Source organism: Hippopotamus amphibius, chromosome 1, assembly GCF_030028045.1.
Source record: "Hippopotamus amphibius kiboko isolate mHipAmp2 chromosome 1, mHipAmp2.hap2, whole genome shotgun sequence".
NCBI lineage: Eukaryota > Metazoa > Chordata > Mammalia > Artiodactyla > Hippopotamidae > Hippopotamus > Hippopotamus amphibius.
Genome location: NC_080186.1, coordinates 162699665 through 162724269, shown reverse-complemented (window position 1 = coordinate 162724269; position 24605 = coordinate 162699665). Strand labels below are relative to the sequence as shown.

At 45.2% G+C, this 24605-nt stretch overlaps 1 long non-coding RNA gene across 1 annotated transcript in view; it reads left to right on the top strand.

The window, feature by feature from the left end:
- Positions 1-14722: 14722 nt before the first annotated feature.
- Positions 14723-24605, top strand: part of LOC130852853 (uncharacterized) — a 31090-nt gene continuing 21207 nt past the window's right edge. The window contains exons 1-2 of the long non-coding RNA XR_009053562.1: positions 14723-14835; positions 15677-15890. This is a non-coding gene — a long non-coding RNA (uncharacterized LOC130852853). The remainder of the gene's footprint in view (positions 14836-15676; positions 15891-24605) is intronic.

The window sequence follows — 24605 nt, the reverse complement described above, 5'->3', positions numbered from 1 at the left end:
GTTGGCCCACCCAGCCCCGCCTCCCCTCCGCATCTCACTCTAGGCCCAGGAACACAAGTCTGTGCCTGTTACACATTCTTAAGAATTTCTCATCACAGACTCCCAAGAAACAAAACATGGCAAGAATAAAACATGAAAGAAGGAGCAAAGAGACTCCCTCTGTTCCTTTAAAGCAAAGGGTCTCCTGCATTTTTACAGTGCATCAGAATCAGATTCCCAGGCCCCATTCCCAGAACATCTGATTTCTGAGGTCTAGAATGGGGTCCTGGAACTGGCCTTGATAACAAGCCTGCCAGGTGATGTTGATGCAGATGGCTTATTCAGAAGTTCTGCCAAGTCCGCCAGCTAAATTATTATTAGTCCTGTCACCAGGGTTTCTTTAGGTTCTGACAGTTGAAATTCAAGTTTCTTTGCATGGTTGAAATAGGCCAAGACTCAATCATTGTCCCATTTTACAGTTCTATAGTATAAAGAAAAAGGAAAGTGTTCACTTGAACTCCTGCTCCTGTGAGGGAAATGTAAAACCAAGGGCACAGGGCAGTGCTCATAAAAGCTCTCATCATCATAAAGGCTGAGATTTGGGAAGGGATCCAGATAGTGTTGAACAATTGATTGCTACCTGGGGACATTGTCTAGGGCTTCAGGGATGTGGAGAGGGACAGAGAGGAATGGGGTGGGAGAGGAGAGAGGGCAGGGGAACTCAGCCAGCAAAGGACAGGTTTCAGTTCTGGAGCAAAAGAAAGAACCATGTCCTAAGGACCTTTGATCCTTATCTCTTAGTATCTGAGAGATACTCTATTTTCTTGAATTTTAGGAATATTCAGCCTCATCCATTTTGAAAGATTCTAAGCACTCGGAAAGGCAGAGCTTAGCCTTGCTGTCAGGCTGGGTTTGAGGTGTGCTTCCTTCTACCTGCCCCCACTTACAGCCCCCCCAACCCAGGAAGAAATGGAGTCAGGAACAGGTGCAATAGAGTCAGAGGTCATCTCTCCAATGTTCCCCTCTTTGCTCTGCTGTTTTCCTGGGTGTAGCCACACTTAATGCAGTTTGAGAGGAGGAGACTGGGCAGAGTGAGATCCCAGTGGTCCTAAGGGGAATGAGACCAAGTCTAAAAGAATCAGGTATTGAGCAAATAAGATTTCAACATTCTACCCATATGCCTTTGGGTGCTAATAAAATTTTGCACCCAAATAGCAAATTTAGCTCTCCACTTCAGTGATTTTTCATCCCATCTCCCTTTTCCCATTACTAGACCCTAGGAGAGCCTTTCGAGGCAAAGCTTACTTGAAATGTTCTTGTAGGTCAAGTTGGTGGCTCAGCTCCTCAGATCCAAGTAAAACTATCTCATCTCCTTTTTCAGGAAACCCTTCCATAAGTCCATTCTCCTCAGTACTTAAGCTGTTTATTATTATTATTATTATTATTGCTATTATTATGACTTTATTGAGGTACAGTGGGTGTACATATAAAAGTACAAAAAACTGATGTAAATACAATTGAGGTACATGTAACATGTACGATTTGATGAGTCTTGACATATGTGTACACAGGTGAAACCCATCACCACAATTAAGATAATGAACATATCTATCACCTTCAAAATGTTCCTCATAACACACCGTAAAACAACTATACACCAATAAAAAAATAACAAACAAACAAAAAACTTTCCTCATACCCCTTGGAAATCTTTCCTTCTTCCACCTCTGTCCCCAGGCAACCACTGATCTGTTTTCTGTTACTATGTAGATCAGTTTGCATTTTCTGGAGTTTCACAGAAATTGAATAATTCAGTATGTACTTGTTTTGGTCTGGGTTCCCTCATTTAGCGTTGTTATTTTGAGATTCATCCACTGTTTGCGGCGTGTGTAAATAGTTCACTCCTTTTTATTGCTGAGTAGTATTCTGCTGCACAACTATAGCATGATTTGCTCACCTTTTCCCCTGTGCACGGACATTGGGGTTAGTTCCTTTCGGGGCTATTAGAAGTAAAGCTGCTGTGAGCATTTGAGTACAAGTGTCTGTGTAGATGTGGGCCCATTCACTCCAAAGACCCGCCCCCCCCCCCCCCCCAATTCTGGCTCCTTCTTCCCACCACATCCCCATTTAAAAACTCACCTCTCTCTTAAAGCAATAATCACCGGCTTCCCCCCCACACTCACAGAGTCAGGGCCCAGCCTCCTAAAATTTTTTTGTTTCATTTAATCTTTCTGCACAAAACAGAGCCAGCCCCTTCATCATCTTTATTGCTCTGTTTTAAACTCCCTCCCGTTTGTTCATACCTTCTTGATAATGAGATGTCTGGGGCTAAACAAGGTATGCTTGTTTATATGTTATTATTTATTCAGCTTAGCAAATGTACTTAAGTCCTCAGAAATACTTTTTTTTTAATTAGCAACTCCACGAGTTCTTTTTTTTAATTTATTTTTATTGATCATTTATTTATTTATTTTGGCTGTGCTGGGTCTTCATTGCAGTGTGTGGGCTCTTCATTGTGGCGTGCAGGCTTCTCTAGTTGTGGTGCACAGGCTTAGGATCTTAGTTTCCTGACCAGCGATCGAACCCAGGCCCCCACATTGGGAGTGCAGAGTCTTACCTGCTGGACCACAAGGGAAGTCCCCAGAAATACTTTTCTAAGGAGAAAAGTAACTGGTGGATGATGGGCCACACGTTGATGAGATGCTCATATCTGAAAAGGAGGAAGGGGCTAAGATCAGATGGTGTGGGAAATTGTCCCGGGAGACTAGTCCTGAGAGGTTATCTGTACACGCTGCATTTTTGTTACTATCTCCTGTGGGACCTTACCTGGATGGATTTTCTAGAACATGGGCCCCACTCACTCACTAGTTATCACAAACATTATCCTAGCACATTCCCACCCCTCAGTTCTGAGATGGTCTTGTAACTACATCTTTTCTCTCTAATCTTTGGGCCAAGGGAGCCTGGGACTGGGCAGCAGCCTTGAGAGTGCAAAGGCAGCGGGGGCCAGAGGGTGGGTTCCCAACTCTGATAAACCAGCATTTGCTGCCCGCCTGCGTATGTGCTGGGGTTGGGGTGGGGAGAGGGTGACTTGATTTATTTTAGAAAATTATCCTTAACAGTTACCTTTTTCAGACAAACAATAGCAAGTGTTGGTGATGTGAAAAACCTTCATACATTGCTGCTCGGCATGTAAAAAGGTGCCACTTTGGAAAATAGCCATTTCTTATAAAGTTAAACATACACTTACGAGGCGACCCAGCAATTCCACTCCTGGCTATCTACCCAAGGGAAATGAAAACATGTTCACACAAAGATATGGATGCGAGTATTCATAGCAACATGATTCATAAAAGCAGAAACAAGTCAAATGTCTATTTAACAGATGAATGGATAAAGAAGATGTGGTATATCCAAACAATGAAATACCACTCTATAACCATTAAGGAATAAAATATGAATGTGTGCTACAACATGGATAAAACTTAAAGACATTATAATAAAGAAGTTAAGTGCATATTGTATGGTTGCACTTACATAAAATGTCCAGAAAAGCCACATCTATAGAGACAGAGAGCAGAGTAGTTGTCAGGGACTGGGGGTAAGAGTAGATCTTGAGGAACTTTGCTGGCTGTCCAGTGGTTAAGACTCCAAGCTTCCACTGCAGGGGTGTGGGTTCAATCCCTGGTGGGGAAACTAAGATCTGGAATGTGGCAACGCACAGCCAAAAATAAATAATTAAAAAAAAAACAGAGTAGATCTTGATTGCAAATCAACTTGTTATTTTGGGGGTGATGGAAATGTTCTAAAAATGAATTGTGATGTTTGAACAACTCTGCAAATTTACTAAAAGTCATTGAATTGTATACTTAAAATGGATGATTTTATGGTATGTAAATTATACCTCAATAAAGCTATTTTTAAACCCTTTATACTTCACTAAAGCTAGATTTTTTAAATCTTTTCCTTCCCTGTCTTTGAGTGCCCTTTCCCCAGGTGGGCTTCCCAGAGCTCATTCCATCCTACAGACCTGTTCTCCCTCCCTGAGGGTGACCCTCTTGGGCCCTCTCTCCTGCTGGCTGCCCTGGCCTCGGCTCTGACTAGGCCCTCTGCTGGGAGGACACAGACCTATAAGATTATGGTGCTGATTTACAAACTAGAGGCTAAAAAGCAGGCCCGGGGGTGGTAGAGGTGGAAGCCCTCCTAAGATTCTCACTTGGGACTCATTTTGAAGGAAGGGGCTTAATAAATCTGAGGAGGCAAGTGGGTGGAAACAAATCTATCCTGAAGTGTCTTCTCCCAGACCTGTGACCCAGGTAAATCAGGCTGTCCACCTGGGCCCGAGCACCTCCTCAGTTCCCAGACAAACCCAGAAATCGCCATTTCCACAGAACCAGAAGCAGATGCCCTCCTCAGAGAAAATTATCTCAGCCTCCTTGGAAGCTCATTTCTGCTCAGAACCAACTTCTCATCCTAGAATCTTTTCAGATCCAAAGACCAGATTCCTGAGAACCGAACTGGGCCTCATTTATTGAACAAATTAACAAAAGACCTACTATGGGTGAGTTGGTCCAGGGTATTTGGAGGCGGTCTAGGAGAAGGAAAAACAAAACCATCCCAGCCTGCCAAACACCTTTGAATCTCTTAAAAACCAGCTTTGAATTCCCTCAAACTGACTTGTCAGAGACAGTGAATCTCCAGCTGCGTTATCAGAACCAGTTTTCAGTCACCTCAACAGCAATCATTCATCTTAAACTGTCTTCTCAGAACCACTTAGTTAATATTCTCAAGTTCACCTGACCTGGCCCATTTGTAGGTCTTCTCACTGTTAGATCAATGATGAGACCAAGTGGTACTCTGGGGCAGTGTTCTTAATATTCTATGAATGATGCAAATGCAAATTTGATTGCATCAAGGCCCTGTAAAACAGAAACTCTGGAGTGGTGACTGCTTCCAATCCCATTCCAGCAGCCTCAGAACCAAGTCTGTCCCCTCAGGGTTCTGATGACTGCCCTGAGTTGTCTCCTCAGAGTTATCTGTCATTCTCTTCAGAGCCAGACTTCATTTTTGGCTGATGAAACTGCCAAGGTCCTTAGCATTTTCTTCTCAGATGCTTCTTAGATCTATCTAGAAATGCTTTTTTTCCAATCTTCTCAGACTCAACTGTCAGGCTACAGAAAGCAAATTATTCATCCACGGCCCTCAGGTTTCCTATCTGTTTAATCAGGAAAATAATTCTTATTTTCTTCTTCTTTAAAAAAAGAACGTGAATTTTTTCCTGATTACAAGATATATATTCATTATGAGAAATATAGAAACACCTTACCGTTTTCACACATGGTGACTTGAGGGATAGCACTTTGATGTACGAAAGTCTCACACACTGATGGAGGGAGAATAAACTGGTACAAGCCTTCCTGAGGGCAATTCAACAACATGCACCAAAAACCTTATAAAAGTTCATGCCCTCTGACCTAGTAATTCTTCCAGGACTGCTGTTAATTACAGTGTATTATTCGTAATGGAGAAAAACTGGCAACAACATAAATGTCCTATGGGTGATAGCTGAAGTAAATAGTTTTATGGTGGACTACTAGGCAGTCATTAGAGATCATGTTCTAAAATAATTATTGACCTGAAAAAATACTCACAATATACTAAGTGATAAATATATAAAACTCTATATGACATGATCCCAATTATGTAAAATGCACACATGCACACACACGCATACATCAAATGTTAATGTTACTTCTGCTAGGATTATGGGAAATTTTATTTCCTTTTGTGTACTTTTCTGTATTTTCCAAATAAGCAGAATTTTTTTAATCATCAGAAGAAAGTAACTCTATTTATGAAAGGAAAGGAAAAAATAAGACTAGGTAAGCAAATAGTTATTTTCTAGAATCTGGCGGATGTAGGGGTCGTTATGAAGATCCTCTGATGAAGTATTTTCTCCCCCTGCACAGATCTGCTCCTTCAGTTGTAAGATGTTAAGAGTGCTAACAAGAAAAGAAGGAAAAGATTTTATAGGGACTCAGGGCTCTAGATTCTTTGCCGAGAGGACACAGGTTTGCTGTTTAATATTCCTTGTAGGCGGATTGTCTGTTGGGGCTGGCAGGATAGAAGCATCAGTGAGTTGTTGCTAGCTTCTAAATTTGGGGGCTGGAGGTTTTTTAAAAGTCAGAAAGCACTGTTGTTTTATTAGCTTGCCATCCTATTTCTCACAGAACTCTTGAGATCTTGCCCCCATCACCAAATTATCTCTGTCCCCATTTCTGATACACAATTCATGCACACTACCAGGCTCAAAGTTTTTCTCTTAAACTTCTTTCTTCTGCTTATAACTGAGTTGAGGTTAACCAGGCAGTCTTGTTGGTTGTTCTTGGACCAAACTGTTTGCTTTGTTGTACCCCAGTTTAGCAGGCACATCTTGGGAAAGCCCAAGTCTGGGTAACCCTTGGGGCCAGACTGAGTACTGGGCCATCCAAAGTCTATGCTGCTCCTCAGTCACTCAGTCAGCCTGAATGTGTTTATCCAAAACACATTCATCAAATGCTACCTGCTTTCTGTCAGGCCCTGAGCATGTAGACATAAACAAGATAGAGTCTGGGGCATCACAGAATTGGGTGGAGGGAGATTTAGAAATAAATAATTGCCTTACAGTGTGATAGAGGTGTGTATGGAGCAGGGAGTGACTAATCCTGTGAAGGAGGAGAACAGGGTGTAGAAGGAAGATGGGGCGTTCACAGGAGAGGGATTTACAGGCAGAGGGAATAACAAGTACAAAAGGCAAGGAAGCCAGGGTGTTCAGGAACCTGTGAATTAATGGTGGTGTGGCCTGAAGGCAAGGAAAGGGAGAGGCAAGAAATGGGGCTGGAAATGCAGGTTGGGACCAGAAGGCCAACAACTTAGTTTGACTGTGTTTCTGGGTGTTTGAAAGGCTGCACTGCTTCCTGCCTCCTTGGGAGGGTCCTCGTCCCCCTGCTCCACTTCCAATTTAGTTATTGTAACAAAAACAATAATGATGAGATTAATTTGACTGGTCACTTCAGATTTTATATATGCTCTTTAATTTCAGCTTTCAATAAAGCACAAGTGACCTCAAACTCAATTATTTGTTCTTAGCCCATTTACCTTTAAATAATATATAACTTTTTCTTAAACATTTCATACAATTATTTATTTAATATAAATTTTATTTATTTATTTATTTATTTATTTATTTATTTATTTATTTATTTATGGCTGTGTTGGATCTTTGTTCCTGCACGCTCAGGCTTTCTCTAGTTGCTAAGAGTGGGGGCTACTCCTCATGGCGATATGCAGGCTTCTCATTGCAGTGGCTTCTCTTTTTGTGGAGCATAGGCTCTAGGCGCTTGGGCTTCAGTAGTTGTGGCACATGGGCTCAGTAGTTGCGGCTCACGGGCTTAGTTGTTCCACAGCGTGTGGGATCTTCCTGGCCCAGGGATCGAAACTGTGCCCCCTGCATTGGCAGGCAGATTCTCTTTTTTCTTTTTTTTTTAAGATTTATTTATTTATATATTTATTGGCTGCGCTGGGTCTTTGTTACTGTGCTCAGGCTTTCTCTAGTTGTGGCCAGCGGGGGGGCTACTCTTTGTTGTGGTGCGTGGGTTTCTCATTGCCGTGGCTTCTCTTGTTGCGGAGCTTGAGCTCTAGGCGTGCGGGCTTCAGTAGTTGTGGCTTGTGGGCTCAGTAGTTGTGGCTCAAAGGCTCTAGAGCACAGGCTCAGTAGTTGTGGCGCATGGGCTTAGTTGCTCCGAGGCATGTGGGATCTTCCTGTCCCAGGGATTGAACCCGTGTCCCCTGCATTGGCAGGTGGATTCTTAATCATTGTGCCACCAGGGAAGTATCTAAATAATATATAACCTAAATATGCCCCAATTTCATGGATAAATCAAGCCTTATTTTTATGTGTGTGTGTAAATTTTCAAACATTCACAAAAGTAGGAGGGAGTAGTGTAATGAACCTCTCTGTATCTAACAATCATTTCAGCACCTGTCAACTCACAGCTGGTCTTGTCTCATCTACACTTCCTTCCTCACTCCCTGCCACCACACACTGGATTGTTTTGAAGCAAATTCCAGACATTACATAATTTCATCTGAAAATACTTCAGTATATATCTTTATGAGTATTTTTTAAGCTCCTTTGTTTGAATCAAGACCTAAAAAAGACTACATTTTGCATTTGGTTATGTCTTTTATTTTTTTATTCTCATTTATTTATTTTTAAAATTTTATTTATTTATTTGCTGCATTGGGTCTTCGTTGCTGCACGGGCTTTAGCTGTGGCGAGTGGGGGCTACTCTTCATTGCAGTGTGCGGGCCTCTGATTGCAGTGGCTTCTCTTGTTGCAGAGCATAGGCTCTAGGCATGCAGGCTTCAGTAGTTGTAGCATGTGAGCTCAACAGTTGTGGCTGGTGGGCTCTAGAGCACAGGCTCAGTAGTTGTGGCTGGTGGGCTTAGTTTGCTCTGCGGCATATGGGATCTTCCCGGCCCAGGGATCTAACCCGTGTCCCCTGCATTGGCAGGCAGATTCTTAACCACTGAGCCACCTGGGAAGCCCCATATGTCTTTTAAGCTTCTTTTCATCCATAATAGTTGCCCTTGGTATTTATTGAAGAAACCAGGTTACTTGTCCTGAAGAATTCCCCATTTTTAGGATTTGACAGATTGCATTGATTTTTTCCCCTCATGTTATTTACTACATCCTTCTATCCCATGAATCTCCTATAAACTCATTTTTATACATAGAGTTTTGATTAAATTCAGGTTCACTTTTTAGGTCATGCTATGTACTTGCTTCTGCAATACATCAAGAGATGATTTTTGGTTCTCTCTCTTTAATTTTCTAGATATTTTTTAATTGAAAAATAATTCATAAAGCATAAAAATTAAACTTTAAAGTGTACAATTCAGTGGTTTTTAATATAGTCACAATGTTGTACAACTATTGCCACTACCCAGTTCCAGAACATTACTATCACCCCCTAAAGAACTTGTACCTGTTGGCCGTCATCCCCATTCTACCCACCCCCAGCACCTGGCAGCCGCCAATCTACTTTCTGTCTCTATGGACTTGCCTATTCTGGACATTTCATGTAGATAAAATAATAAAATACATGGTCTTTGGTATCTCCGTTCACTTAGCATAATATTTTTAAGGTTTATCCGTGTTGTAACATGTATCAGTACTTCATTCCCCCTTTTTTTGGCTGAATAACATTCCATTGTACGGATATACCACATTTAAAAAATCCTCTTATCAGTTAATGGGTTGCTTCCACTTTGGCTATTATGAATAATTCTGCTGCTATGAACATTATATACAGGTTTCTATATGAACATACATTTTCAGTTTTCTTGGGTGGTCTCTCTCTCTTTTTTTAAATTAATTAATTAATTGGCTGTGTTGGGTCTTCATTGCTGCACAAGGGCTTTCTCTAGTTGCAGCAAGCGAGGGCTAATCTTTATTGTGGTACGTGGGCTCCTCATTGCCATGGCTTCTCTTGTTGCGGAGCACAGGCTCTAGGCACGTGGGCTTCAGTAGTTGCGGCACATGGGCTCAATAGTTTTGGCACACCGCCTTAGTTGCTCTGCCGCATGTGGGATCTCCCTGGAGCAGGGATCGAACCCGTGTCCCCTGCATTGGCAGGTAGATTCTTAACTACTGAGCCACCTAGGAAGTCCTGGTCTCTCTTTTTGTGATATTAAAATTAATTGGTAGGTTCAAGTATTACTGATATTATAAATCCTTCACCACCCAATGGTTTTAGGAATCCTGGATGACTGATGATTATTGTTTAAATCTATTATCTCATTAGAGGTTACGAAATGGCGATTTTGTAATTCTATCATTCCATTTGCATTTGTTAGCCAGAATTTGTTGATGATGAACTTAGGCTTAATCATAGTTGTTTAAAAAAAAAAAAAGGCAGGATAAATACTTGACTGTTTTCTTTCACTTATCAAATAATGATATTTTGTACTTGTCTGTATGGAGCCCTAATAAATTCTGGATTTCTACGTGGTCAAAGCTCTACAAGGTTTGCAATAAAGAGTTGCAAATAATGAATTATGATCCTGGAGTCAGAAAACACAAAGCTGTTTCAATCTCTACTTGGGGAATTGTGGGGAATCCACTTAATGCCCCACAGCCATACTTCGTAAACGTCCTCCTACTTTATCTTTCTAACTTTCCTTCTCCCTCTCCTTCCTTGTTCTTTATTAAATAGACCAACTTAGACTCTCTGCTCAAGTCCTTCCTTTTCCCAGCCTCTCAGGCTCTACATCTCTAACTACTCCCCTCCCCCCAATTCTGATTCTGCATTACAATATGTCCAGGAACTGGGCTGGCAAAGACTGAATACTCTAAACTGGAAAGTGGGATTGGATTCTGAGCTGGAAACCCTGTGGTGGATGGGTGAGTTAGGAGAGAAAAAAGGGAAGAACACTCACACTAATAAACCTCATCTCCATCACATGTATTTTCTGCTATGAATGTGCATCATATGTTGTGATAAAAATTAAATACATAAAATGTTTTTAAAATAAAAGAAATGGTAGGGAAGGAAGTGAGCACTATTGTTTTTCACTTTCCAGTTACCCTTCCTTTCCAGATACACTGCCGGCTGCATCCTTGACTTGCTGTTCCAGGGAAAGTGAAGTGGAACCTTGCCTCTGACTCAGGATTCCAAGTGTTTTCCACCCCCACAGCCCTGCAGTGGGGGTGGGAGCGATGAAATCTGCTCATGTAACAGTGTGGAGGAGCCTCTGAGGAAGGCCACTGGGAGCCTGCCCAGCTGGAGAGGCTGCTGCTTTCGGGTCTCACTGGTTGAAACTGCAGGTCTCTCCATCCTTTCCTGCAAGAAGCACCTTCCTGGGTCTCAAGGAGACCTCCTGAGGGTTGTTCAATTTATACATCTTTGTATCTCTTAGGGAAATCTCAAGACATGGGGAGGGTAGTAAAGACCTCCCTAGGTTTCCTCCTCCTTCAGGAGTCTGGATGCGAGACAGTCAGAGCCCTAAGACACAGTGCCCCATGTTACTCAGGTCCATCTCTTCAGGCCCTAGAAAGACTGGTGGCAAGTTTGAACTAAACCAAGTGAATACTCTTGGCCAGGTTTTCACCTGTGTGGCAAAATGCAGGGAAATGCAGGTGTGGGCAGATATTTGTGGTCTCAGGCTATGTGAGCAGGAGTCCTTGAAGGCGTGGAGAAGCCTTGGTGGCAGCAAGACAAAGTGTTGAGCACGTGTGTTCCAGAGTCACACATCCAAATTCTAATCCTTCACTCTGCCACTTACATTACTTAGTGATCACAGGCAAATTCCCCACTTCTCGGAGCCTTAGTTTTCACCTGGAGAAAATGGGCACAATGGTTCCTTCTCACTGGTTTGCGGTGAGGATTAAATGAGACACTATCTACAGAGTGCTTGGCCTACTCCCATTGGGAGCTACTGTCATTAAGAAGTCCCACAAACCTCGGTTTCTTTTTCTCTAAAAAAAGGGATAACAGTAGGAGCTATTAAATGAGATAATAGATGAAGAGTGGTTGACACACTGTAAATAAATACTATTAATACTATTAACGCATGCCCTGTTTTGATTGATGTGACAATCTGATAGTTCCCTCCTCCTACTGCTTCCTCCCTCACCCTGCTCAGTTGCCAGGACAGGACTATTCTTGTCTTTTTGGGCAAAAGGACAAAAGTCCTACAGAAAGAAGAATGACACCCAGAAAGGAGCATGAGAGGAGATCAGGGGCTTCTCTCCCTCCTGAGACTGTCTCTCCTTCCCTCCTGCCGCACTCAAACCTCGGGCTTTCCTACTAGCCTCTCTCCCTAGCAAACCTTTTGCCCAAGGGTTCATTTTAGAGATTTTATAATCTCCAGAGGATCAGTATTAATCTTCCCCGCCTACAAGATGAGTTGTAGCTTGAAGCCAAGTGACTCCTAGCCAGAGAAAGAAATGGAAGTTTCCTTTTTTTGCTCTGTGTCTCTCTGCCCCTCCCTTTTGCGGGGGAGCTGAATATGCTCACTCTGGAGGGACTGAGGGAAGCCAGGGCTGGCGCTGATGCATTTTTGTCTAGATGAGGCTGGCAGCCGGGAACCACTTTCCCTCGGCTTGCCCTCTGCTGGGGAAACTCCATGACAGAGACAAGGCAGCTGGCAGGAGGAAGCCTCAGGTTTGAGAACAAGGACACTGCCGCTGCTGCTGCTGCGCCACATAGGGCCACGCAGGACCCCGTGGCCGCCGAGACTCATGCTGAGGCCCATCTCACTCCTGAGGACCTCCTAGAAAGGCAACGCCTTGGAACCTGGGGGCAAGGATTTCTTTATCAGTAGCACAGTCACAAATACAAAGGAACGCAGGACTTTTGTGTGGGATTGGGAGTCTGAAGACCTGGATGCCAGTCTCAGTGCCACTACTCAATGGCCACGTATTTTTGGTCAAGTTGCTTAAGATCTCTCCCCAAATTTTAGTTTCCCTGTTTATAAAACGAGTGTTCTGATACCTCCCTCAAAGGACTGTGGGAAGAATTAGTTTAAAGAATATATGGAGAAACTGGAACACAGGAGATGGTTAATAAGTATTCATTTATTCCCCAGAGGGACTGAGGAAAAAGGAAATCACTGGATTCTGGAGGCTTTTTGGTTTATCAGCTTATTCTACAGGTTTAAGCACTGGGCATCATGCCATTTGTTGGGTGCCTGATTTTAATGAAGATGTGTGTTTATCATTAGCCACGAGATCTTGAGTGGCTCCCTAAATACTCTGGGCCTCAGAACTGGTTTCTGTGGGTGGCCAAGGATCAACATGTAGGACAGAAGGAACCTGTTCCTCAGAGATCCAATCAGCATCTCCCTTAAGCCGTTTGCTGCCCTCCACGAACCAGTCCCTCTTTTGTGCCACCAGCACTGTGTCCCCATTCTGTAGGAGGCCAGAATGACACAGCTACATGTCACCCTATGATCTACCCAGGGGGGTGGGGGGGGTGGGGTGGTGGTGGGGGAGGTGTGGAGGGGAGGTTGGGGGGAAGGAGCTACGTCCCTGCTGGAATTGAAAAACATCCTTGAGGGCTGCAACTTTTACAGGGAAGGTTACCATGCCAACGACAGCCTCCTCACACAACAAGGATGAAAGGAAACAAGGCCGTGGGTGACACATCTATTGTGTGTGTCCACAAACTTGCCTGGAACCTCTTAGGGGCTGCTAACTGCAGGATGGAACTGCGACTGAGAGGCAAGAAGATTCAGGTTAGCTTTAAGTGGAACTCCAGTACAGGCAGAGCTGATGAGAGCAGGGCAGGGCCAACAAGGGAGGATTGGGAAATGTTTCTCTGACATTGATATCCATCTCTTGTTGAAATGTGTGGGTGTGGTACTGACAGCAGGTGTGAGAGGGGATGATGTCCTAGATACCAGGTTTTCGGGTTCTGGCTGTGATGGGAACTTCAACTTCCTCCAGGTTGTTTTTGCCCTTGCCAGCCAGTGCAGGAGGTAAGCTAGGCTCTGGGGTAGGTAGAGAAGAGCAGCAGGCAAAGACAGCAGGTCATTGGGGTGGTGGCTGAACTGACAAAGGGGAGCATTAGGGCCTTTGGAAGAAGAACCAAATATTGGCAACAAGGTCCCATAGATGCCAAAAAAGGGACAGTCTCCTCCAAGAGGGCAGGACTTCCAGGAAGAATGGCCAAGCTTACTTAGCCCTTCTTATCTCCTTCTCCCCACCCCCAGCTGGTGAAGTGCACAGAGAACTGAGGAACTGACATTAATTAAGCACCTACTCCAGAGTTAGGCACGTTCTCTCTCTCTCTGACACACACACACACACACACACACACACACACAGTTTCATTTGATTAGCACAACAACCCTGCAAACCTAGAATTATTATCCCCATTTTACAGATGAGGAAATTGAGATTTAGAGAAGGTAAGTCGCCTTCCCAGCATCAATCAGCTGGAAGGGGAGAAGCTGGGGTTGGAACACCGTCTGTCTGAATCCCACAGCTTGGAAGGGAAAACTCTAGACCTTAATAAGGTAGCCCTATTTTCTTCTAGAAAGATACCTTCTGAAGGCGTCAGTTCCATATAGGCCCCAGGCACCAGGCAGGCTAGGCAGAGGCTAAAGGGACACAGCAGGGGACTGGGAATCCCCACCCCCACCCCCGCCGCACATAATTGTTAGGGGGAACGCGCTGTCACTGCGGGCCTTGCCGCTCCCGGAGGTGCTTAACAGGCATCCTTTCATTTTTATCTCCACCCCTCGGAGGAAGAGGAATCTGAGGCTCAGAGACGAAAGCATTTTGCCCAAGGTCACAGAGCAAGCGCTTGGGGCCAGGAATCCATGTCCGCTCGGTCAGGCGTCAAAGCTGGCCTGGACTCCGCCCCCCGCCCCCCGCCCCCAATTTCCACAGCTCCGGCGCCCAGGGAGCTGTGTCGGGCGCTGTGCGTACCTCCTGGGGTCGGAGGGGTCCGGCGGGGGGTCGCGGGCCCGGCGCGGGGTGGGGGTGGGGGTGGGGGTGGGGTGGCCGGGACGGCTCCGCCTCGCGGCGGCGGAAGCGACCTCCATCTCGGGCGCGCTCCCCGCCCCCGGCCCGCCCCTCGCTATATATGGCGCTTCCGCCCGGGGCCCTGCCAGGAGCTTCCTCCCTGTCTGAGGCCCATACAAGGCGCTTCCTTCCCGGCGAGTCTGGCAGGCGGCCCGCGGGCGGCTGTGGGCGGGAGCTCGGCCCTCCGGGTCCGCCCGCGCCCGGCAGCCGGCGGCCAGGAGACCCGGTGCCAAGAAGGGGGCGACGGCGGGGCCGGGAACGCACGGCCCGGCCTGGCTGAGGTAAACGCGGGACAGGCAGACTTGGGCGTCCCCAGAGGGTCTGAGGTTCCCGCTCTCCCGCCGGTTTCATATTTTGTCCCACTTTCCCCCCTACTTCTCTAAGCGCAGCCGACTTTGCTGGAGTTCCTCCCGCGGCTCCCGGCCGGGGGCTTAAAGCCCAAACTACTACTAAGTGTGGTGCGAGGGCCTGTGCTCCTCGCTCGCCGCGCACCTCCGCTTGCATTTTGCTAGTCGGTCTTCGGTATTTCTCTCTCCCTGCCTTCCTCTCCGCTTGCCTTTTCTCGCTCCTCCCCGTCTTTACTCAAGCTGTCCCTCTGCCTGGAGTGCTCTTCCCACGCCATGCTGGTAGAACTGCTACTTGTTTCAGACCTCTGGCCATCTGGAAGTCCTTCCCACCCCTCCACAGGCCTGTGATGCACCTAACACATCGTTTATTTATTGAGACAGTGATTCGATGTTACTCATCTTTGCATTCCTGGTGCCCGGCTCAGTAGATGAGAGTTGTTATTGTATCTGAGCGAGGGGAAAGAGGGAAAGGACCCCGTTGTCAGGCTAGCCACAGCGCGTTTTCACCTTGGACGGAGGTCCCCTACTTTAGGTCCAGCCTCTAAAGTCTTCACCTGCTACGCTGCCTGTGGTCTGGAGCTTCGCGAGCCCCAGAACCCAGCATGTTAGTTTGACTCTGTGTGGAAAATTGGAAGGTTGGGGTGGGGGGAGCCAGAGCTGGGGCAGGTGTACACCTGCAGTGGCACTGAGGTCTGGATCATTGCCCACTGGGTATCTCCACCACCCAGAACGGCTTCACTTGCTCAGCCTGACAGCTCTGGTTTATCCACTGCAGGAACCAGCAAGCCCCCACAGGCCATAGTGCCTTCAGGTGCGTACACCTGCCTCAGCCACGTGATTACCCTGAATATCTGCTGGGAGATGAGCAAAGGTCGGAGAGGGACCAGACTTCAGCAGAGACCCAACCAGCAGCAGTTCCTGAACACCCGCCCCCCAGTGCTTCCAGATGTGCAACATGGACCAACCTGTGAGCATTTGCTCTTCCTCAGGTGAGGCAGGGAAAGAATAGCTCAGAGCTTGGGAGTAACGAGTCAAGTAATATGCCAGAGAGGGGACTTTTGGCACTATGAAGCCTTTGGGCTTAATCCAGAGTAAAATCACTCACAGACTTCCAGTGTTTGGTGGTAAACACACACACACCCACCCACACACCGACCCACCCCCGAATAAGGTCAAAATAGAAGTTTTGTCTGCCTGAGTGCCTGTGAATTGGGTGCATGGAGAGGCGATGATCTCTAAGGCCCATGACTGAATGTTTAGGGGTTAGAGTTTGGAAAAAGCCGGGTCTGGGCCTGGGCTGCACACCCAGCAACTAGGACGCCTCTGACCTTTTTCCTATCTAAGGCTGCAGGCTCCCAGCAGCCTCTTCCTTCCAATTATGATATGGGATTGTGGGTAATGTAGTCCAGTGGCCAGCTTCTCTGTGGTGCTGTTTCTGGCCCTCCCTTCATCTAGTCTTCTTCCCCTGTCAGCTACCACCCCTTCCTGCTCCAGGCTGAGGGCAGCACAGGGTGAGAAGGTGGTGCTTACTCCTTGCAGGGCTGGGAGATCCCCAGCTGGAAACTAGCAAGCTATTTATAGCTGAGCTTAGCAGAGGAGGAAGGCAGAGCTGGGGAGATGCGGTAGGAGCTCCTGTAGCCTCCTCTCCAGCTACAGAATTTGCAGGAACCCCAGGCCTCTGCTGGGTAGGCCTTGTGTTCACTTCTGGGTGAGAGGGCTTTGAGCCTAGGAAAACCCTACAGAGCAGTAGGGATCCTGGGCTGCTCCCTGTCTTGAGAGAGATACTCCAGTGGGCCTGGGGCCCAGCTTTTAGGCTTCTCTATGGTGGGGATATTTGGAACCTGAGTATAGATAAGCTGAGACTTTTTGCAAAAAAAGCCGGGGTGAGACCCAATATAACAGTTGCCTGGGATTTCTTTGCATTTTTCTTTTCATTGTTTTCCTGTGCTTGCCTCCTCAACCAAATAAAATTCTCTTTAAGGACAGGAAACAAACCTTTGCTTGCCAATGGCACCAACCTTGTCTTTATGCTATAATGAGTGATCTTCCCCAAAGAAAAACCAACCCTCCCTATCAAGACTAGGGGGTGACTTTTGTTCCCCCACCCACCTAATCCTCTGCCAGTACGCTGTGCTTTTCCCATCAAAGCACTGAATCTTTGCTTGACTGGGTCCCCCACTAGATTAGGCATTCTGTGTTGACATGGATGATGTCTGCCTAGTTGACTATCATATCCCTGTTATTAATTGCACAATAAACAATTGTTGAATGAATGAATATGAACCTATGATAGCTAATTCCCTAGGTGGAGTATTTGATGCATGCTTCATCGTTACAGCGTTTTACAAATTGGAAAACAGTTTCAGCCAAGATCTTGATAAGTGGTGGAGCTGTGTTAGGCACTGGTGTCTGACTTCAGAGGAGCGCTTAGCCGTGGCATGAGGCTGCCTACGTGCTGGCACCCAGTAGGTACCTCTGGCTCCCAAGCAGCCAAATTTGTGAAGTAGGTTAGATGAGATAGGTAGATGTGGTCAAGCTGGCCTGGCTCTGTGATGTAGCTGGTGCAGCCAGCGGGGAGAGCTGCCAGGGAAGCCTCCTAAAAAGCTTATTGAGAAAGACCTGCTCTGATCTGCCAGAGGGGAAGTCCTGAGGCAGTGGCTATGGGGCTATAGAGAGGGCAGACAGACTCTGAGGTCTGAGCAGCGGTGTTTGGGGGCTGCTTAGCTGTTACCAGGAACCTCCTGACTCTGAGTCGAGTAAATTTTTTTCAGTCTTCATCTTTCTAGAGTAATTCTCAGCAGCATTTGGCTTGTGGGTGATCACTTTCATTGCTTACATGTTTCGATGTGCAATGTTCTATTTGGATATTAAGTGTTCCAGTATTTTGAGACCCAGCCTCATGCTCTCTTCTCAAACTGCACTGGGCCCAGAAGGATCTCTTTGAAAAACAAATCTGAATTTGTCACCCTTCTGCTTAAAACACCTCATCGGCTTCTCCTATTCTTCAGATTAAAATTTCAAGTTTTCAGCAAGGCCTTTGAGTCTCAACCTGGTCTGCCCATTCTGGCCTCTCTTGTAGCTTCATCTTCCACCACATTCCCTTTTCATTCTCTGAGCTTCATCCACACTGCTCTCCACTTACCTCCTCAACAGTATTCTCTGCCGCCCCCTGCGTGTTCTCACTGCCTGGGATGCTCTTTCTCCTCTTTGCGTACCTAACATCTCCTGTGCTCAATGAAAGCACCAGTGTCTTCAGAAAAGGTGACAGCCATGACAAAATGCCCTGTGACAGACACTCACCTGTGGCCCTCCCTCAGGTGTTAATTGCAATTGGGGTTTCATATTCGCTGAAATAGTGCATTGGAAACTCAATGGCTGTGTCTCTTTTGCTCATGACTGCATTGTAGCACAATGCTTGGCTGTAGTAGGCTGTAGTTATTTCATGTAACAAATGAAATAAAAGCTTAGTTTATTTAACAAAACACCCTATTTAAATCTTGAAAAAACTGAAAGAGAAGTTAAGTATGGTCATGCAGCTAGTAAGTGGTAGGGTGGGACCTAGATATGGTTCCAGTATCTGTGTTGTTAACCCCTTGCACTATGCTATCCCTCCAGCTGTTAAGTACTTTTTGAAATTAAAGAGAAATGGAAGTAGGGAGAAAGTATCTGAGAGACAAAGGGAGTCTCCACTCATGGAAATACAGAGTGGGAGATTAAGAATGAAAGATTACATTTCACCAGAAAAGATATATGAATGGCTGATGAGCACATGAAAAGATGTTCAACAACATTAGTCATCAGGAAAATGAAAATCAAAACCAGAATGACACCAGCAATGAACAATCCAAAAAGGAAAGTAAGAAAACAATTCCATTTACAGTAGCATCCAAAATAATAAAATACCTAGGAATAAATTTAACCAAGGAAATAAAAGAATTATACACAGAAAACTACAAACACAGTTGAAAGAAATTAAAGAAGACCTAAATAAACAGAAAGACATCTTGTGTTTGTGGATTAGAAGACCTAATGTCTTTGAGATGGCAATACTACCCAAAGCAATTGGAGATTCAGTGCAATCTCGATCAAAGTTCCATTGGCCTTTTTTGCAGAAATGGAAAAGTTGATCCTCAAATTCATACAGAATTACAAAGATCACTCCCAGTACCTTGGTGTGTCCATGGAAGTTCTTTGAACTCCATAATTTAGGGGTTTTTATGGAAGCATCATCATGTAGGCATTATTGATTAAATCATTGGCCATTGGTGATTTGATCTCAAGCCCCTTTCTTGGGGTGGGGCTGAACCTTCCAACCCTGTAATCCTGTTTTTTTTGGGCAAGCAGCCCTCTTCTTGAAACTATCTGGACATCTCGTTAGCGTACAAAAGACACTCATCACTCTAGAGATTCCAAGGGTTTTAGAGAAGCTGTGTGCAAAGAACAGGAGACAAAGACCAAATACATATTTCCTGTTGTATCACACTACTCAACAATAAAAAGAAACAAATATGCAACAACATGGATGTATGTAAAAAATCCATCTAAATGAAAGAAGCTAAGTGAAAGAAACCTGATGTAAAAGACTACATATTGCATTATTCCAGTAACATGAAATTTCTAGGAAAGTCAAAGCAATAGAGACAGCAGATCATTAGTTGCCTAGGGTTGGGAGTGAGCAAGGATTGACTTACAGAGGGGCACAAAAGACCTTTTTGAGAGATGGACACTGGATTGTGTAATGTTTGCACAAGTGTATGAATGTATTTCAAAAAAATCACCAAGGTATACTTACAGTGGGTAACTTTATAGTTTGTAAATTATACCTTAATAAAAGTGTTAATAAACAATCAAGGACAAAAATGATAGCAGGGTGAAAAAAGTGTCCTAAAATCTGAATGGTTTCTTGGCCTTTGGGTCAAGTCAGGACCAACACATCTGCCTTTCCAAACTCACCTCTCACCTCTCCAGACTGATCCTGGCTTACCAGGCAGCTCAGCCACCACCAGATGAAGTGGGGGTGCCCTTCCCTTGTCCTCTAATACTCCTTTTATTGTCATTCTTGCTGTCTCCCCTGCTGGAGAGTAAGTGCTGAGGGGCAGGGACAGTGACTGTTTTTCACCACTGTATCCCAGCATCTTACAACAGGGCCCGGTACACAGGAAATGTCTGTAAATGCTTTCTGAATGAAAGAATGAGACCAGAGTTAACCCAAGCACAATATAAGGAATATAGGTGGCAATGAGCTATGTCTGTGGAAAGAGAGTCTGGAGAAGACTGAGTTTTTGAGGGCCTTTGCTCAGCTCCCCAGGGAGGAGCAGAGCCCCTTCCTTGCTCGCTTGCTCTCTCTCTCTCTCATCCAAGTTTGACAGGGTGTGAGGGAGGACCTCTAGCCCTGGGCACAGGAATGCAATTCTTCTTCCTCAGACATCCTGTCCCATTACAAAGAGAGTCCCCCTTTACAAGCCCTCCGTTGGGGATTGCGATGTGAGGTGGTTGGTCCATCCCACTCCTCAGCCTAGCCTGGGAATATACTTAGGTCTGGACAGCCATGTAACTTGGGTCAGACATTCCAGCATCAAGCCCTGATTTCTCCTCGTTCTGAAGCCCAGCTCTCACCTCCCTTCCCCCACGTAACAGTATTCCTGCATCTTGCCTTTACCTCAGAAGATCCTTGCCATTCCTGCTTGGAGAGCCTCTCTCTGAAGTTTCCACCCTCCTTTCCTGATCTCCCGGCTTCCTTGAAAATGGGTTTGTCCCCTAGGTTTCCTTTGGGTTAGGATGAAGAACCAAGCAGAAGAGGCTGAGCCCAGGCAGGGTATCTCACCAGAGTGGAAGAGCCAGCCAGAAGTCTGACTGTACGGGAAAGCTAGATGGGGCTAATATGGAACCCTGGGGGCTGGAGGAGCAAGTTAATCTACACACTCAAGCCAACCCTGACTCACAGGGAAGTGACTTCAAAACAACTTTCATAACTCCACCTGGATGTTTGCCACCTTTCCCCTCCTAGCTCTGTCTTTGGCTTGAGGCCACTCCCTTACTCTCTCTGACCTTCCCTTTTCTCATCTCTAACAGTGGGGAGAAGGGGCTTAGGTGAAGAATAACCAGATCCTCCATTGCTAAGAGCACTGAATTTGGAGTTGTAATATCAGCTGCTCATGTTGGCTCTTGTCATCTGCTGCATGAGCATGATAGGTCGTTGTACTGCTCTCTGGGCTTCAGCTTTCCTATCCCTTTAATTAGGGGATTGGAATGGTAAGGTCCAGGGCCCCTATAAGTGCTAAAATTATGATTCCTTAAGTGAAAGTATGGGGCAACAGAAGGGTGTGGTTGTAGGCAGGATTCTGATGATACTCGTCTTTTCTGTGAATGGGTTTTAAGCTTTGAGATACAGCTTTCCCTTCTTCCCATCATCCCCAGGGTTGCTTAGTGAGCCAGGGGTCAAGGGTCCCCCAAGAAGCCCTGTTCTTCATACTCTCTCATCTCACCCAGCACTGGTCCAACCCCAAAGCTGATTTCCTCTCTGAGGTGTGTGACTGACAGCAGCTCCTCTCCTGGCACTGCTCTTTTCCTTCCAGTCTGGGCCCAATTTCCAGCCTCAGCCCCCAGCCCCTCTGGATGACTCAGTAGGGATTTCTCCTCAGCTGCACATCCTGCATCAGAATTAACTCTTCTAGATGCTGACCTCTGAGTCAAACCCAAATTCTGAGTAAAAACCAAACTTGAATGAAGAATCAAACCAAAGTTGTGTTTTAGATACCTTGTGAATCAGAACCTAAACACTCATTATATCACACTGTTCTATAATAAGCATTCATGATGACCCTAAAATGTTAAATGATGCTATTATGTTTTTCTTCCATATTTTTGAAATTTCAAAAATTTACTTAGTGTCTTATTTTAAACCCTGTGATACTTCAATGTATTTTTCCTAAGGAAAGGGGTATTCTCTTACATAACCACATATAGTTATCAAGTTCAGGAGATTTAACATTGATACAATAATTTTATCCATAGTCCATATTCCAACTTCATTAATTGCCCTATTGACAATGTATTTTTTAAGAGCAGGGGCAGATGCCCTAGTCTCTGAGAAATTCCATTACGTGTGTACATTCTTCTTTGAAAATGCTGGATAAATTATAGGGGTCCTCTACAGAGTCCAAGGGAGCTCCTTTTATCCATTCTCAAATGTGGCTGCGGCTAAGCTGGGCTGATGAGTCAAAACATGTATGTCCTGGGGGAAGGACATAACTGCTAGATGGATGCCTTTCAGATGCAATCCAAGTTGTTGGCTGTTTCTGAACGTACAAAGGTTGGTGAGGTGAGTTGACTTGTCTTCTTAGCAGTACCAGCACCTGTTCTCTCTTCTTGAGCGAGGAACGACCTGTATTTGCATTGACTTTGGAACCAAATGGGCAGATATACAACAGTACTTAGCACATTGTCTTCCTAAGGATTAAATGAGATGATGCACGTGACTTAGCACCTTGCCTAGTGCATGGTAACTTGAATAAATGTTAGTGACTGTAGTTATTTTTCAGATGGGTAGCTTGAAGCCCAGATTGAGACTTCCGTTTCTCCTCTCTGTTCACTCATCCCTACTTTTGGTAATTTCCCTTCTCCATATAGCCAAATTTTAAAGGTAAGCAAACTCTCCCAGGCACTTAACGCTTGTCAGAAATCTCCCCACCAGGAGCAAACAGTATCCTTAACTCTAGCACCACCTCGTGGTTGCTAGTGCAAACTCACACAGGCCACTTCAGAGGACCAAGGTACTGGTGGGATCTCCCATCTGAGCCCTTGCTAAGTGCCAGGCATTGTACTATCCTATTTCACGTGCCTTATTGCATTTAATCCTTACCACAATCCTTATGGAGTAGGCATTTGTTACAGGTAGGGAAACTTATGCTCAGAGACATGGCCAAAGTCTTACTGGCAAGATCTCTATTCTAGTCAGATGTCAGCTCTCCTGCTCAACATTATATCCTGATAGCTTTACAGCTGGAAAGGCTCTTTAGATTCAAAGTCATTCTTACACTGATAGGGAAACTGAGGGATAAGAAGGGACTTACCTGAATCAGAAGTCAAATTAATGGCAAAGACAAAACCAGAGATGTTTGTCCAAAGAGCTGGCTCTTTGTCCTGGGCTCTTAACTTAGCCCCTGGACGAGCTTGCCAAGCTATTTCAGACTATACCTGAAACAGAGTTCCCAGACAGGTTTGGAATTGATTGTCAGAGAACCCTGGAGATAAATTGTTTTCACATGTACTTCTAGTGCCAGTTATTCAGCCATATCCTTAATAACTCTGGCACCCATTGCTTCCCCACTTCTTGGCTGGTCAGTTTCTATGTCCCTGGGAGGCACAGTCCCATCAGGGTGGGACTTGGCAGGTAGGAGTCCCAGCAGGCGCTTACTCAAATTGGCAATAAGGGAGAAGCTGGCATGAGGCTTAAATTCCACTTTGGCATTCAGCCCTGAATACAACTGTGCTTGTCTGGGAGCACCATGGCATGAGAACTGGAGCCATAGAACAAAAGACAGCAAGTGCTGCAGGCCCAGACAGGCAAGCACAACCCCATATAATCGGCACTACTGTGCTGCCTTCTAACTTTTGACTTCAAACAGCAGCTAGGGATGCATCAGGAGAAAAAACTGTACCTCCACCATGCACGGGCATGCCTGCCACTTCCCATAGGGTGCTTGGGTTTCATCAAGGCTGTCATCTAAATCAGATGAGAAACTGGGTGAGAGTATGCTGAAAAAGCAAAGTGAACAGAAGTTTCCCTTCCTGGTCAATTCTTTTAAAAACATTGACTTAAATCTGAAGAAAACCACATACCACCTTGATACTTTAACTAGGCTTCCTAAACTACCAAATACCTCTAACATATGTCCACTTTTGGGAAAAGCAAATGAAGCAAAAATCCTCTTCTGTTTTGACACAGCCTAGAAGCCCTGCTCCACTGAGCCAGCCTCTGACTTGCTCTTTAATTAGGTTACTGCTCTCCTACTCTGTGCCGGGTATGCACAATCAAGGTGGAGAGACTTAGTTTCTGCTCTTCCACCTGGATCAGTCTATTAACTCAAACATAACCAGATGTAGAAAGAGAATCAACTTTGGACTCTGGCCTGGGATAAAATTTGGCTTCATCACTAAAGAGCAGCTACTTAACCTCTTTGGGCCTGTTTTATTATAAAATGGGAAGCATCATCTCTACCTCCGTGGAATGTTGAGTTAACATGGGATAACACCTTTTTAAAAAAAAAAAGTCAAGTTTCCCTTTGACATGCATGTAAAATAGAGTAAGATACAAATTAGTTTGGCCCTAGCAACTGGAACCTCTTTCCTCTGGTGTTAACACTGGGACCATGACCTCAGATACCCTTTGCATATACCCTTCCATAGGCAAATATAGCAGAAGACAACTAAATCTAATGCTGAAAAGTTAGTAACCATGACGAAACTGACACATGCCTTGGAGGGCTCACTCACTGTCTCCATGGTTCAGAGCTTTCTTAGGAACAGTCCTAAAGAATCTCAAGCACACAAAGTATATTCTTAAATATGGTTTAATACTCTTCTCCATTTCTGTACATCACAACACCAAGATTTTGCTGCTTAGGATCTCTCTGTAGAGGCTATAGAGAATGCAAAGGCTACGGTTTTCACCCCCTTATTTATGTGTTTGTATGTGTAAGTGT